A 13,931-nucleotide genomic window follows, 5' to 3' on the forward strand; every position below is an offset into this window, starting at 1 on the left:
GAACAGACATGGTTTATTCGCCCTGAGACCTGCAAGGTGCATTCCACTGACCCCTAGTCACAGGTGAGCCCGTGAGGCCTGGTGTCAAGAACACAGTACATGGTCATTGGAACAGCGGTCCCAGGTTATGTTCACGGACGAGTCCAGATATAGTCTGAACAGATTCTCGCCGGTTTTTCATCTGGCGTGAACCAGGATCCAGATACCAACCCCTTAATGTTCTCGAAAGGGACCTGTATGGAGGTCGTGGTTTGATGGTGTGGGGTGGGGTTATGATTGGTGTACGTACATCCCTGCATGTCTTTGACATAGGAACTGTAACAGGTCAGGTGTATGGGGACGTCATTTTCCACCAGTATGTCCGCCTTTTCAGGGGTACAGTGGGTCCCACCTTCCTTCTGATGGATGATAACGCACGGCTCCACCGAGCTGCCATCGTGGACGAGTACCTCAGGCGAATGGAGTGGCCTGCCTGTTCTCCAGCACCCCATCGAGCACGTCTGGGATGCTCTCGGTCGACGTGTCGTTGCACGTCTTCAAACCCTTGGACACTTCAGGAGCTCCGAGAGGCACTGGTGCGAGAATTGGAGGCTTTACCCCAGCAACTGCTCGACCACCTGATCCAGAGTATGCCAGTCCGTTGTGCGGTCTGTGAACGTGTGCATGGTGATCATATCCAGGGCTGATATCGGGGTACATGCGAAGGAAACAGTGGCGTTTTGTAGCACATGTGTTTCGGGACGGTTTTCTCAACTTATCACCAATACTGTGGACTTACAGATCTGTGTCGTGTGTGTTCCTTATGTGTCTATGCTATTAGCGCCAGTTTTGTGTAGTGCCATGTTGTGTGGCACCACATTCTGCAGTTATCCTTAATTTATGAGCATGGGTGTAGTTACCTTCAGGTTTTCTCTTTCATCATTTATCATATCGTATCCTGGCAAGAAAATGACACAACGCGAAAATGCAGTACATATAGGTTCAGTCCTCGGTAAAGCAGGTAGCAGACTTCGGTTTATTAGTAGAATACTGAGGATGTGCTATCAACCTACAAAGGAGATTGCATACAAATCACTCGTGCGACCGGTTCTAGAATATTCTCAAGTGTGTGGGACGTGTACCAGATAGGACTAATAGCATATTGAATGTATACAGAGAAGGGTAGGACGAATGGTCACAGGTATGTTTAATCCGTCGAAGAGTTTTACAGAGATGCTGAAGGATCTGAACTGGAAGACTCTCGCAAACAGACGTAAATTATTCCGAGAAAGTCTCTTAACAAAGTTTCAAGAACCGGCTTTAAATCATTACTTTATGAATACACTACAACCCCTTACGTATCATTCACATACGATCGTGAAGATAAAATATAACAATTACTGCACACACGGAGGCATTCAGACTATCATTGTCGCCATGCTCCATACGTGAATAGAACAGGAAAAATCCATAGTAACTGGTACAATGGAATGTACCCTTTGCCATATACCTCTCGGTGACTTGCAGAGTATGGATGTAGATGAGAAAAATCCACTAAAAGATTACTATAAAACGTATATTGAAATAGTGTATGCGTCCTTTAAATTTCAAGTAATAAATTTTGTCCAAAATTCCATTATAGTCTATGGAACGGCAATATGGACATGTAGTTGTGTCCTCGTTAAATGTAAGTTGTTACCACGTAATAATTAATTCTTTGAATTGTGCCACTTTCTTGGTTTTCTAGAAACTATTTTGTTTTTATTATGACCTTTCATGTAACAATTTGGACACTTTTCCACGCGAAATAATGTATATTTTTTTACCTGCTGTAATATATTACAACATTCAAACTTCTATCAGGCGTGTTAAAGAGGAAGATATAGTTTGGCAGAGATGACGTTATTACGAATGACTGCATACACTAACACGCTGTGAATTATGAATGTTCTTTGTTTCCTCTTATCACTTTCAGCTGGTATAACGAAATAGATCTGTTCAGATCGAATAAAATACGGAATATTAAATAGGAAACGTTAACGCCATAGGTCCTGGCGGGCGTATGAGTACCGACCGACTGCCGTGTCATATTGTGCAACTGACGTCATTTTATGCTTAGGAGGGGAGTGGCGACAGCTCACCGCACTCCAGGCCGTTAGCAGTTTTCTTGACCTGGAGACACTACTGGAAGCTCCTCGGTTGGCATTACACGGTTGAGTGCACCCATTCCAATCGTCCCACAAAGCAAACATCCGTGGCAGTACCAGTAATCGAACCCGGGTCCTCCGTCGTGCTCAACACTCAGTCACGGAGATGGACTTAAGAAACTCCGCCCTAATATTCAGCAAAATATTATATATATTGTGACGAACTAGCTTTCGCCTTCTTAAGCTACTGGTAGGTGACAACTGAATGTCACAAATAGAGAGAAAATGACTTGCGACTTAAGCAGACATTACTTATATAGATACAAAAATGATGGCATGTATATACTGTTTGCAAAGGCGGGTACGGTGTTACATTCTTGTGCCACGCAAAAGCACTTATATTTAAGTAATATAAAGTTTATTATGTGGATATAGTTAAATTTAACAACAGATGAAAAATACAGTTGAATCTACAATTGTTATCTAATATTTGTTTAACTTAAACTTTTTTGATTTATTGGCTTTCGGTGCGTGCCCATACAGGTATCTCAACGCTGGAGAGATGATTCTACAATTTTTGACTCTGCAGAGTCGCATTAGTCGTACCCTGTTACGAAGTTACTTAGGCTTAACAAAGCACAGATTCAGATATGAAACATTTTGCATCCACAGTATACTGAAGCTAGCAAACAAGACGAAAATGAACACATCATACACAGAGATGGTACATTTAATTTATGAGATGAACAGGGAAAGTGAGTTCAGTCTTTTAAAATCAGAGTAGCGTTGTGTGTCACATGTTTATTGATTTCACGTATTTCCTGTAGTGTGGACTCTGTTTTTCTGAATAGTATGTAAAACTTCACATCTTCATCATATGGACGGCTTTTCTCTTAAAAGATGTAGCGTTAAGATTGACTATATCTTTCTTAGTCTGCAGCTTCAGATCATTTAATTTTTTGGTATCTTCTGCGCAATCTGTTTCACCTAACGATGGCCTAAGAGCACGGAAGCTAGTTCTTGATCAAATAAATCATTTTTGCAGTACATTAGCAAAGTGTTTCGTAAATATTGTAGAGGGTGTTAGGGGCTTAGGTGCAGATGTTGTGATCTTTAGCATATTAGTATGTACCCACATCAGTGTGTTAGTTGTTTTTTTCTGTGCATCAGATAGTCTTCCCGCAAACAAGTCACGTAATTTACTACCTGCTGTTCTTTGCACGCTCGCAACTTCACCAGTAAGTGGACTACGCCTGTCAGTATACAATAACCGTTTACGTGCACACGCCTACACCTGACGTGCTGCCCAAGGGGTAATAAACATTATTCCGTTGTTAATGCCACACCTACTAGCAGGTACAGACGAACTTAAAAACATAGTACTCCTAATAGCTATAATTATTAATCTGAAAATGAAGTAAATGCTGTCTAAATGTTTCTCAGTACGCTCTACTCAGTCAGCACGAAAAATATCTGCGCCTTGTTGTCATGTTCTACCAAGCAACGATGGAAAATTCAAACATGGGAAGTGAATGAACCGTGGTTTCCTTTAACGAACGATTAAATGTTTTGGGAAATTACCTACATATGAATTTCCAGACCAGGATTTAAGTACAGCTCTATTCGAGCTACAATCTGGACAACCGTGGTTTGGGCATACGTCAGGGTTCCCTCGGGTAAGAAGCTAGGGAGATGCAAGAGGTCGGGAGTGTTAAAAGGACCTAAGCGCAGCTGTGCGAGCATTTGTTCGCGCCGAGTCAAAGCTGAAACGACAATTGGGGCGCGAACTGTGTCATGAATTATTAAAATGAATCGATAAAAGCCGACCGTAAGCTAACAGAAGGCGCGGCGCTCGGTAACGTACCCCGGGCACGACGGAAACAATTTATAGGGTATTACCTGCAATTTAGTGCGGGTTACATCCATATGTATGATACTGCCGACGTAAATCGCCGCTTGTAATTTAGCCGTCTTACACGCGAGACGTTTATACGGGTGAATAAATTGGGGGAAGGGATGGGACGCAACAGTTCGACCGCAGGGCCGGCCGTTCTGGGGGTAATTTAATTATGGGAGACGTCGGAGCTTCTCACTCGCCGACCCGCTGGCGTGGAGGGAACAGCCAGCATCGGGACAGGAGTGCTGGAGCGGTGCGTCGGCTGACGAAGTCATCAGCGGCGTTCCAGCGGCAGCCTTACGTTAACGGAACTGCCGCCCCTGTCAGCAGACACAATGGGCGACGGACGGACGGCTGCTACTGCCCAACAGGGAACTGCGTGGAGGTGCGCCTGCTTACAGCCCGTTCTTAACCTTCCGGGGTTCACTGCCAGGAAGTTTCATAGAATGCCGGACATTTGCCACGCCGGATATTTGCGACATTTGCCCCTTCGCCAGGTAGCGATCCCTCAGGTAAGGGACGCCCTTCCTCATACTTCTGTCCGCTTTCAAATCGCCGACTCCACATCTTACTCGATACAACCAGTACGTAAGGGACCTTCTTCTTCGACATCTCGGCGAAATACTGAGCTTCTTTTCCGAAATCGAAATATTTACAACTTTTGGGAAACGAAAGCAATACCGACGATTATGTCAGTACGTAATTAGTTCTGCCAAATATAAATATAGATTGCTCTGTCTGTACGGTACCTTCCTTTCACGCTTACTGATTGCGATAGAAACAGTCCATCACCATGGAAGCAACAAGAAAGGAACGATGTAAAGAGAATGCGAATGTACGCTAATCATTTCTTTTTGATCACTGCATTTTTGCCTACTTTAATTACTACAACTGCATGCCAAAAAGACAATAAGGAAAGAAGAAATGGGTATGTGAATGTTTTAAAAGAAGAACGACATACTCCATATTGATTTACTCTCTAAAATGCGATACCCCTTCCGATGAATCATTAGTTAATAATGTGTAGGGCGACAATGTTCAACACATAACTGAAAATACGTTCACAAAATAGAGATAAGAACATCTATGATTGACATGTCATTTAAAGTCGACGTACGTTTTTAAAATGTTAGAAATAAGGAAATGAAGTAATATAGAACGCTATGCTTGTAACGTACGTTGTTGTTTTACATTGTTTAACTCTGGTATTTACAGGGTCACAGAGAAAGCATCCTAGGTTGTTTTTTTTTTGGGGGGGGGGGGAGCCGTAATTGTAATGATCTGCACTACAACAGAAACAAGAAGCACAATTTAAGGAAAAATAATGTAATGTGTGTTTCACCTCATAAGTGACATTGAAGCAGATAGTTCCTGTGACTTAGTATAAGCAGAGGTTATTTTCGACAACCAGTATAAATTAATAACTGGCTCCTTTTACCGATCCCCGGTCTCAGATGAAACAGTTGCTGAACAGTTCAAAGAAAACTTGAGTCTCATCACAAATATGTAGCCTACTCATACAATTATAATTGGCAATGACTTCAATCTACCTTCCGTATGTTGACAAAAATACATTTTCAGATCCTATTGTAGATAGAAAACAACTTTTTTTAAGATTATTTTGATCAATTAGTTCACGTGGCCATTCAAATTGTAAATGGCTACGAAAACACACTTGACCTCTTAGCCACAAATAATCCTGAGCATCACGACGGATACAGGGATTAGTGAACACACAGTCGTAGCGAGGCTCAATTCCGTAACAAAGAAATTCACCAAAACTAAACGCGAAACATGTCTATTTATAAAAGCAACCAAAAATTCGGTTGACGTCTTTCTAAGAGACAGTCTTCAATCCTCCCAAATTATGTAAGTGAAGATCATATGTGGTTTAAGTTCAAAGAAATAGTATCAACAGCACACGAGAGAGGCCGTCGGGGTGGCCGAGCGGTTCTAGGCACTACAGTCTGCACCCGCGCGACCGCTACGGTCGCAGGTTCGAATCCTGTCTCGGCCATGGATGAGTGTGATGTCCTTAGGTTAGTTAGGTTTAAGTAGTTCTACGTTCTAGGGGACTGATGACGTAAGATGATAAGTCCATAGTGCTCAGAGCCATTTGAACCATTTTGAACACTACGCCAATTTCGCGATAATACAGCTGGTTCCCTCTGAACTTTTTCTATGTCTGCGGTACAGATGGGCCCAACGACATGCCGAATGGACCGCTCAGGATTGGCATCACGTTCTATTCACCGATGAGGGTCGCATATGCTCTCAACCAGACTTGGGAGTGCAGCCAGATCGACGTTACCTGTCGTTTTCCGGTGGAATTATGTGGGACCGACGTACTCCGCTGTTGGTTATGGAAGCCGCCGTAACGGCTGTACGATACGTGGATTCCGTCCTCCGACTCATAGTGCAACCATATCGGCAGCATATTGGCGAGGCATTCGTGTTCATGGACGACAATTCGCTCCCATCGTGCACATCTTGTGAATGACTTCGTTCGTTCAGGATAACGACACCAAAAAATGGTTCAAATGGCACTCAACACTATGGGACTTAACTGCTGAGGTCATCAGTCCCCTAGAACTTAGAACTACTTAAACCTAACTAACCTGACGACGTCAAACACATCCATGCCCGAGACAGGATTCGAACCTGCGACCGTAGCTGTCGCGCGGTTCCAGACTGTAGCGCCTAGAACTGCTCGGCCACACCGGCCGGCATAACGACATCACTCGACTAGAGTGGCCAGCATGTTCTCCAGACATCAACCCTATCGAACATGCGTGGGATAGATTGAAAAGGGCTGTTTATGGACGACGTGACCCAGCAATCTCTGTGACGTATCTACTCCGAATCGCTGTTGAAGAGTGGGACAGTCTGGCCCAATAGTGCCTTGATGAACTTGTGGACAGTATGCCACGACGAATACAGGCCTGCATCAATGCAAGAGGACGTGCCACTGGGTGTTAGAGGTACCGGTGTGTACGGCAATCTGGACCACCACCTCTGAAAGTGGTATAACATGCAATGTGTGGTTTTCATGAACAAAAAAAGGGCGGAAATGATGTTTACTGTGATCTCTGTTCCGGTATTGTTCGAGATCGAGGTATTAGGAATAAATCGTGAAAATTACACCCGTATGTTGTACATAGCCATCTTGGAATCGGCTCGATCTTGTTACCTAAGGACCATATTTTTGTGGTGACTGTCGATAACAGATAAAGATTTTGGATCACGGGAAGATGACAGTGCTAGACAAATTCCTAGAGAATACACCGTTAAAATTTGAGCAATTTTCTGCGGCTATTTGTTACTTATATATCGTGTACAAGTACAGTAACTTTGAACCTATGTATCTTGGGAACTGCTAAAGATATCAAGAAATTTTTCAAATTTTTTTCGAGATCCGAATCTTAATAATATATCGTGATAATTTCAGCCATGTGCTTTGCACACTTGTCGTGGACCCCGCGGCTCGGTTTTAGTAAGCCATAACAATTTTTTCGCGTTTCCTCAGGAACTAAACGGTGCCTCCATAAACACCTTAAGGCGTACCATATAGCACATATAGCACCATACAGCACATACAATGCAAAAAGAACCAACCGATTTCCTCCATTTTCTTAAGCTGGAGAAAGTGCGTGATATACATCCTTTGCCCATGAGCTGTAGAATAGTTACAGTAAGACGATCCTTCTCTTGGGTATAGTAATGGGCCCCAGTCCAAGGGCTATCCAAAACACTTGACACTGTCTTTTTTATCACGAACATAAATCCAATTATGAACACCGAAAAATGCCGTTTTTATGTTTGGCGTTTTCGAACATATTAGGTAGTGCACGCTGTCGCATATGTATCGATAATAATTTAAATCTGTGCCAGCTAAGAACGAGTTTAATGACGTGGCTCCAGGGACACTAGCAGCAGCGGCCGCAGCTGCAGCCGTCACGCCTCGTGGTCGTCGGTGGGCGTGGCCGGCGCTCGCCGGAAGGCTGGGCTGGCTGGTTGCTGGGCCGGACAAAGCGGCCGCCGCTGACACGCTATACGCCTCACGTCACCCCACCTCTCCTCTCCTGCAGCCGCTCTGCCTACAGCCGATCACTTGTCTGCACACATATCGTCTTTATCCAGTCGCTTCCCGAAGTATTGCGACGATTCACAAAGCGACAGCAACTCTCATCGACAAACTTGGTCACGGAATCTTCTGAGAGATACCAGAAAAGTAACGTTCGTTTTTTCTTCTTTTCTTTCAATATTTATTGGGCCGACACCTTTCGGCAGCATGCTGCCGTCACGAGGCCCCTGAATCGGTATGGATGCGACAGCATGCGTACGTAATATGTTCCAAAACGCCGCGCATAAAAACGGAATTTTCCGGTGCTCATACCCCAGGATATGCCAAACTGAAGGATCGTCGTAGTATCGCTATTCTACAGTACAGGGTCAGAGTGTGAATACCAGCGGAAAAACAATCGCATCGGAGCACAAAGTATGCGCGTATGTTCCTGTTTATTTAAAAGACTCTGACTGAAAAGAGGGTACCAGCTGCCTTCTTCTACCTTTAAAAATGCATGCATATCTGAAAGAATATTCCATTGTACTTCTGAACAACACAGGCACTGCGGTATTGTATTTAAAAAATTTCCGAAACTTTTGCATGCGAACATATTCGTGCTCCTTTATGTTGAGACAAAAAAAAAAAAAAAAAAATACAGTAAGAGTGGCAAAGTGACGGAAAAGTTATAAATACTAGAAGATAGTAGACAGTGCTTGTGTTATAGGAAGAACGAAGAACACAACGATAGCGTAAGAGAGAGAGAGGGACACAGTGGCAGTGGAACATTGTTGACTGTGCCAGAACAGTGCTAGGAAAAGAGTGAGAGAGACTGTGCCACGGGGGGAAGAATAAAGAGAAAGACAGAATGGAAGTGGGTGAGAGTCATTGATAATGAGAGACAGAGTATATGACAATGACAACGTTTGTGACAGAGACAGTGACAGTGAGAAGACAGCAGCAGAGGGAAGGAATGAATGAGATAGTAGCAGTGAGAGAGAGAGAGAGAGAGAGAAAGAAGAAGATAGTATCAGTGAGAGGAGACTGTAGTATCAGGACAGAATTAAGGGGACTGTGGCTGTGTTACAGGAGACAATGACAGAGAGACACAAAGGGCAAATGGCAAATGATTGAGAGAGAAAGGGCAACATGAAGTGGATAGGTATGAGCAACTTAAAGCGATGGGCTCTAGGGGATGTAGGTGTATTACGAGTTGGGAGCAATCGTGGGTGTCTGAAATGAGTTGGGTACTGGAAAAAGCGACCTTGCTGAGGAAGGTAGAAAGAGGCAGTTCTTACACCGCTTTTCAGTCGGAATGTTTCATGGAAACGGGAATATGTTCGCATTTTTAGCGTTCCGATAGGGCCATTTTTCCGTTGGTGATCCTTATACATCATTGTTAATTACAGATTCTTTCGAAGGCGAAAGAGACTTTTTCTGTGTGTGGAATATAAATAACCTCAAACGCTCACGCAGCAAAAATGTAGTCGCCCTTGAAGTGAATCTCTAATTAACAATGACTTATAAGGATAACTCAGGCACCTGATAATTGCAGCAGCAAGCTGCGCGCTGCCAATAATTACTGGAATATTCTCATGACTGACGCTGAGATAGTGTTGAAACTTCCTCGCGGGGTAAAACCGTGTGCCGGACCGGGGCTCGAATCTGGGCCATTTGTGTTTCGCGAAACTCTGCACCGACTGAGCTGTCCAAGACCCGACCTCACTGCTTCACTTCCGCCTGTGCTTCAGCTGTGAGGACGGGTCGTGGGTCATGGTTGGATAGCTCACTCGGCAGAGCAAAATGATTCAAATGGCTCTGAGCACTATGGGACTTAACTTCTGAGGTCATCAGTCCCCTAGAACTTAGAACTACTTAAACCTAACTATCCTAAAGACATCACACACATCCATGCCCGAGGCAGGATTCGAACCTGCAACCGTAGCGGTCGAGCGGTTCCAGACTGTAGCGCCTAGAACCGCTCGGCCACTCCGGCCGGCTCGGCAGAGCACTTGTCTGCGAAACGTAAAGCTCTCAAGTTCGACTCCTGGCGCGGCACAGAGTTTTAATCTGTCAGGAAGTTTGCCGCGTGGGATTATCCGAGCGGTCTAGGGCGCTGCAGTCATGGACTGTGCGGCTGATCCCGGCGGAGGTTCGAGTGTGTTTGTCCTTAGGATAATTTAGGTTAACTAGTGTGTAAGCTTAGGGACTGATGACCTTAGCAGTTAAGTCCCACAAGATTTCACACACACTTTTTTTTTTCAAATCAGCACACACTCCACAACAGAGTGAAAATTCACTCTGAGACAGTGTTAGATTCTAAAACTCGTAATTCAGTTACAGACTTTAATCAGTTCTGCCCAGTACGAACAAATGTAACCTCAATTTCCGTGTTGTGTGGAAGTTAGTGGGCGAGAGGGGTATTGGAAGAGAAGAGAACAGAACGGTCATTACAAAAGAGTTGGGCGATACATAACGTAACTATTATTATCACACCGTTACTGAGAGGTGTACCTATCAAGCAAATAATATGTTCCGCACAGGATACTACTAAATTTTGCCGGTCATGGTGGTCGAGCGGTTCTAGGCGCTTCAATCCAGAACCGCACTACTGCTACGGTCGCAGGTTCGAATCCTGCCTCGGGCATGGATCTGTGTGATGCCCTTAGGTTAGTTAGGTGTAGGTAGTTCTAAGTTCTAGGGGACTGATGATCTCAGATGTTAAGTCCCACAATGCTCAGAGCCATTTGAACGATTTGAATTACTAAATTTTTAATAGGGTGTGATTCACCAACAGTAAAGTGAACTTTCACTATTCACTTCGGTTTTGGATAGTCATGAAAAAACTGTTCGCTTTTTGTTGCAGAGCTCTTCGTCTCGCAACGCCTTGTCACTGGAAAAAAAAATCGCAACTTATGGGGTACATATAGCTGCGTGCTGTCAGCGAATTTTTTAATTATTATTTTATTTGTGCGCCTGCCACGTCTTCGTTCTTTGGGAAACAGGTACCTTTTACATTGCAATCGTGGCTCATTAATAGCCCCGCACGTTCATGGTTTTTCTCCATCGCGCCAGACATACGTCTCTCCCGTAACAGTTAACGGGGGCTTTACATTGGCGAGTGACGAGACGTTCTACTGCTCAAGCAGTGCAGCAATTTCCTCGCGAAGGCCGCGACACGGTTACTGCTCCGAGTGCGTTGTGCACCTTAAAATTATTTACATTTACAAAGAAGCGATAATTAGACGTAAAATTATACATCAGTTACATACAGTATATAGCTAATGAAACATGGCACAGAGTTCAAGCGTTAATGCTGTTGTGAAGTACTATGGAAACAAGATAGTTATCCAATTGTTCACATGTCTCAGATCGCGCTATCAGTTATTTATGTCAATAGTTTTATATCTACAATACATTCCACAACTTATCGTCTGCAAATAAGAAAAACGATTTCTGTTTTACATTCACTTCAGCCTGAAAATCCTAATATTATTTCACTTTATTTAGCGTGTTATTTACGATTTCTGTTCCCTTGGTTTAAACGTGTTAAATACTCATTTCTTTACTATTGCTGTTTTCAACGATTATGCACGCATTTATATACTTTATCAAAAAAAGGTAGGGATTCTCCCGTCTGTTCACGTGTTATTACTGCTCTATAAGAAAAGGCAACCCTACGTTTCTAGCATTTGTAGACTTAGAGAAAGCTATTGACAATGTTGACTGGAATACTCTCTTTCAAATTTTGAAGGTGGCAGGGGTAAAATACAAGGAGCGAAAGGCTATTTACAATTTTTACAGAAACCAGATGACAGTTATAAGAGTCGAGGGGCATGAAAGGGAAGCAGTGGTTGGGAAGATAGTGAGAAGGATTGTAGCCTCTCCCAGATGCTATTCAATCTGCATATTGAGCAATCAATAAAGGAAAAAAAAGAAAAATTCTCCATGGAGAAGAAATAAAAACTTTGAGGTTCGCCGATGACATTGTAATTCTGTCAGAGACAGCAAAGGACTTGGAAGAGCAGTTGAATGGAATGGACACTGTCTTGAGAGGAGTATATACGATGAACATCAAGAAAAGAAAAATGAGGATAATGGAATGTAGTCGAGTTAACTTGGGTGATGCTGAGGGAATTACATTAGGGAATGAGACACTTAAAGTAGTAAAGGAGTTTTGCTATTTGGGGAGCAAAATAACTGATGATGGTCGAAGTAGAGAGGATATAAAACGTAGACTGGCAATGGCAAGGAAAGCGTTTTTGAAGAAGAGAAATTTGTTAACATCGAGTATAGATTTAAGTGTCAGGAAGTCGTTTCTGAGAATATTTGTATGGTGTGTAGCAATGTATGGAAGTGAAACATGGACGATAAATAGTTCGGACAAGAAGAGAATAGTAGCTTTCGAAATGCGGTGCTACAGAAAAATGCTGAAGATTAGATGAGTAGATCACGTAACTAATGAGGAGGTATTGAATAGAATCGGGGAGAAGAGGAGTTTGTGGGACAAATTGACTAGAAGGAGGGATCGGTTGGTAGGAATGTTCTGAGGCATCAAGGGATCACTAATTTAGTATTGGAGGGCAGCGTGGAGGGTAAAAATCGTAGAGGGAGACCAAGAGATGAATACACTAAGCAGTTTCAGAAGGATGTAGGCTGCAGTAGGTACTGGGAGATGAAGAAGCTCGCACAGGATAGAGTAACACTGATAGCTGCATCAAACCAGTCTCAGGACTGAATACCACAGCAGCAATATTCATTTGTTTCATTGCATTTTTTTAAAGAATGGCGCACGATTTCAAAGTGTAGCACAATTTGAGGTGTTAGGTTGTGTGTGCATGTGTCTGTGTGTCTACTTCTTAGTAAGAACGGAAAGTAAAAAAAGCTACATCAAACAGGTGGTTATTTCCAGTAGTTATCCCAGTATTTTATTTACACCGTAATGATGATTATGAATAGCCTTCATGTCAATCGATCCGTCCTATCAAGGATTTATGGAACTTTTGCGAAGACGAGAGCCACCAAAAGAAGGGCAACGAATCATGTCACGCGTTATCTCTAGAACAGTGGATCCAGTGCCCTCGTTTCAAGCACCCTCCTCAGTAATTAGGCGCCCTTAACCTGTGACGCCTGAACCAGCCTGCGTACCTACATTCACTGGTCTTTAGAAACAGACAGACGAGTTTCTGAATGCTTCGCGGGGGTGCAGAAGGGGCGGTGTGCCTTCGGGGTGCGGGGGTGTGGGGAGGGGCTGCTTGCTATTACCCCGTCGTCGCAGGGGTGCGCTCTCGTATTGGGGGCGTGTCGGCCCAGCCGCATTGTTCGACTGTCGCCCCTCACCGCTAACTACGTGCCGCGCATTTGTGTTGCTCAAAAAACGAAAGTAAACTCTGCACCCCTGTTAACGGGCTATTCACGTGTCTAGGGGTCGGCGCACAGATTGGGTGTGTTCGGTTGCCGCGGTTCATTAATCTTTTATGACGGACCTAGTCAGGCAGAGGTCGGAGACTGCGACGCGAGGGGCGTGCCTTTTGTAGCCGATGGGTTTGCAGGGGCGTGCAGCTCTTCTGGTTCGGTTAACTTCCCTCGACGGGTGAAGCCTGTGCACTCACTCCAGCCCACGCGTCACACAGTCCTTTGTTGCCCTGCTTTTTCTGTAATCTTTCGCTGTGCGCCAATCCCAAACGTTTGTTTCAGCTTCTGTACGAAGTGTGCTACGTACAGCCTAGTTTACAGAGAGGGGACAAAGGTCTTGGCTGTATAGTGCAACCTTACGACGTGGCAAGGGCTCAACAATTCATTGGAAGTCTCCTGCAGAAAAATTGAGCTATGTTGCCTCTGTAGC

General features: G+C 44.0%; 1 protein-coding gene across 4 annotated transcripts in view; it reads left to right on the forward strand.

Annotated features, from left to right (window-relative positions):
* LOC126334793 (lachesin-like) overlaps positions 1-13,931 on the forward strand; it is a 778,486-nt gene that overhangs the window by 454,091 nt on the left and 310,464 nt on the right. The window lies entirely within an intron of this gene.

The sequence above is a fragment of the Schistocerca gregaria genome, chromosome 2 (assembly GCF_023897955.1).
Source record: "Schistocerca gregaria isolate iqSchGreg1 chromosome 2, iqSchGreg1.2, whole genome shotgun sequence".
Lineage (NCBI taxonomy): Eukaryota > Metazoa > Arthropoda > Insecta > Orthoptera > Acrididae > Schistocerca > Schistocerca gregaria.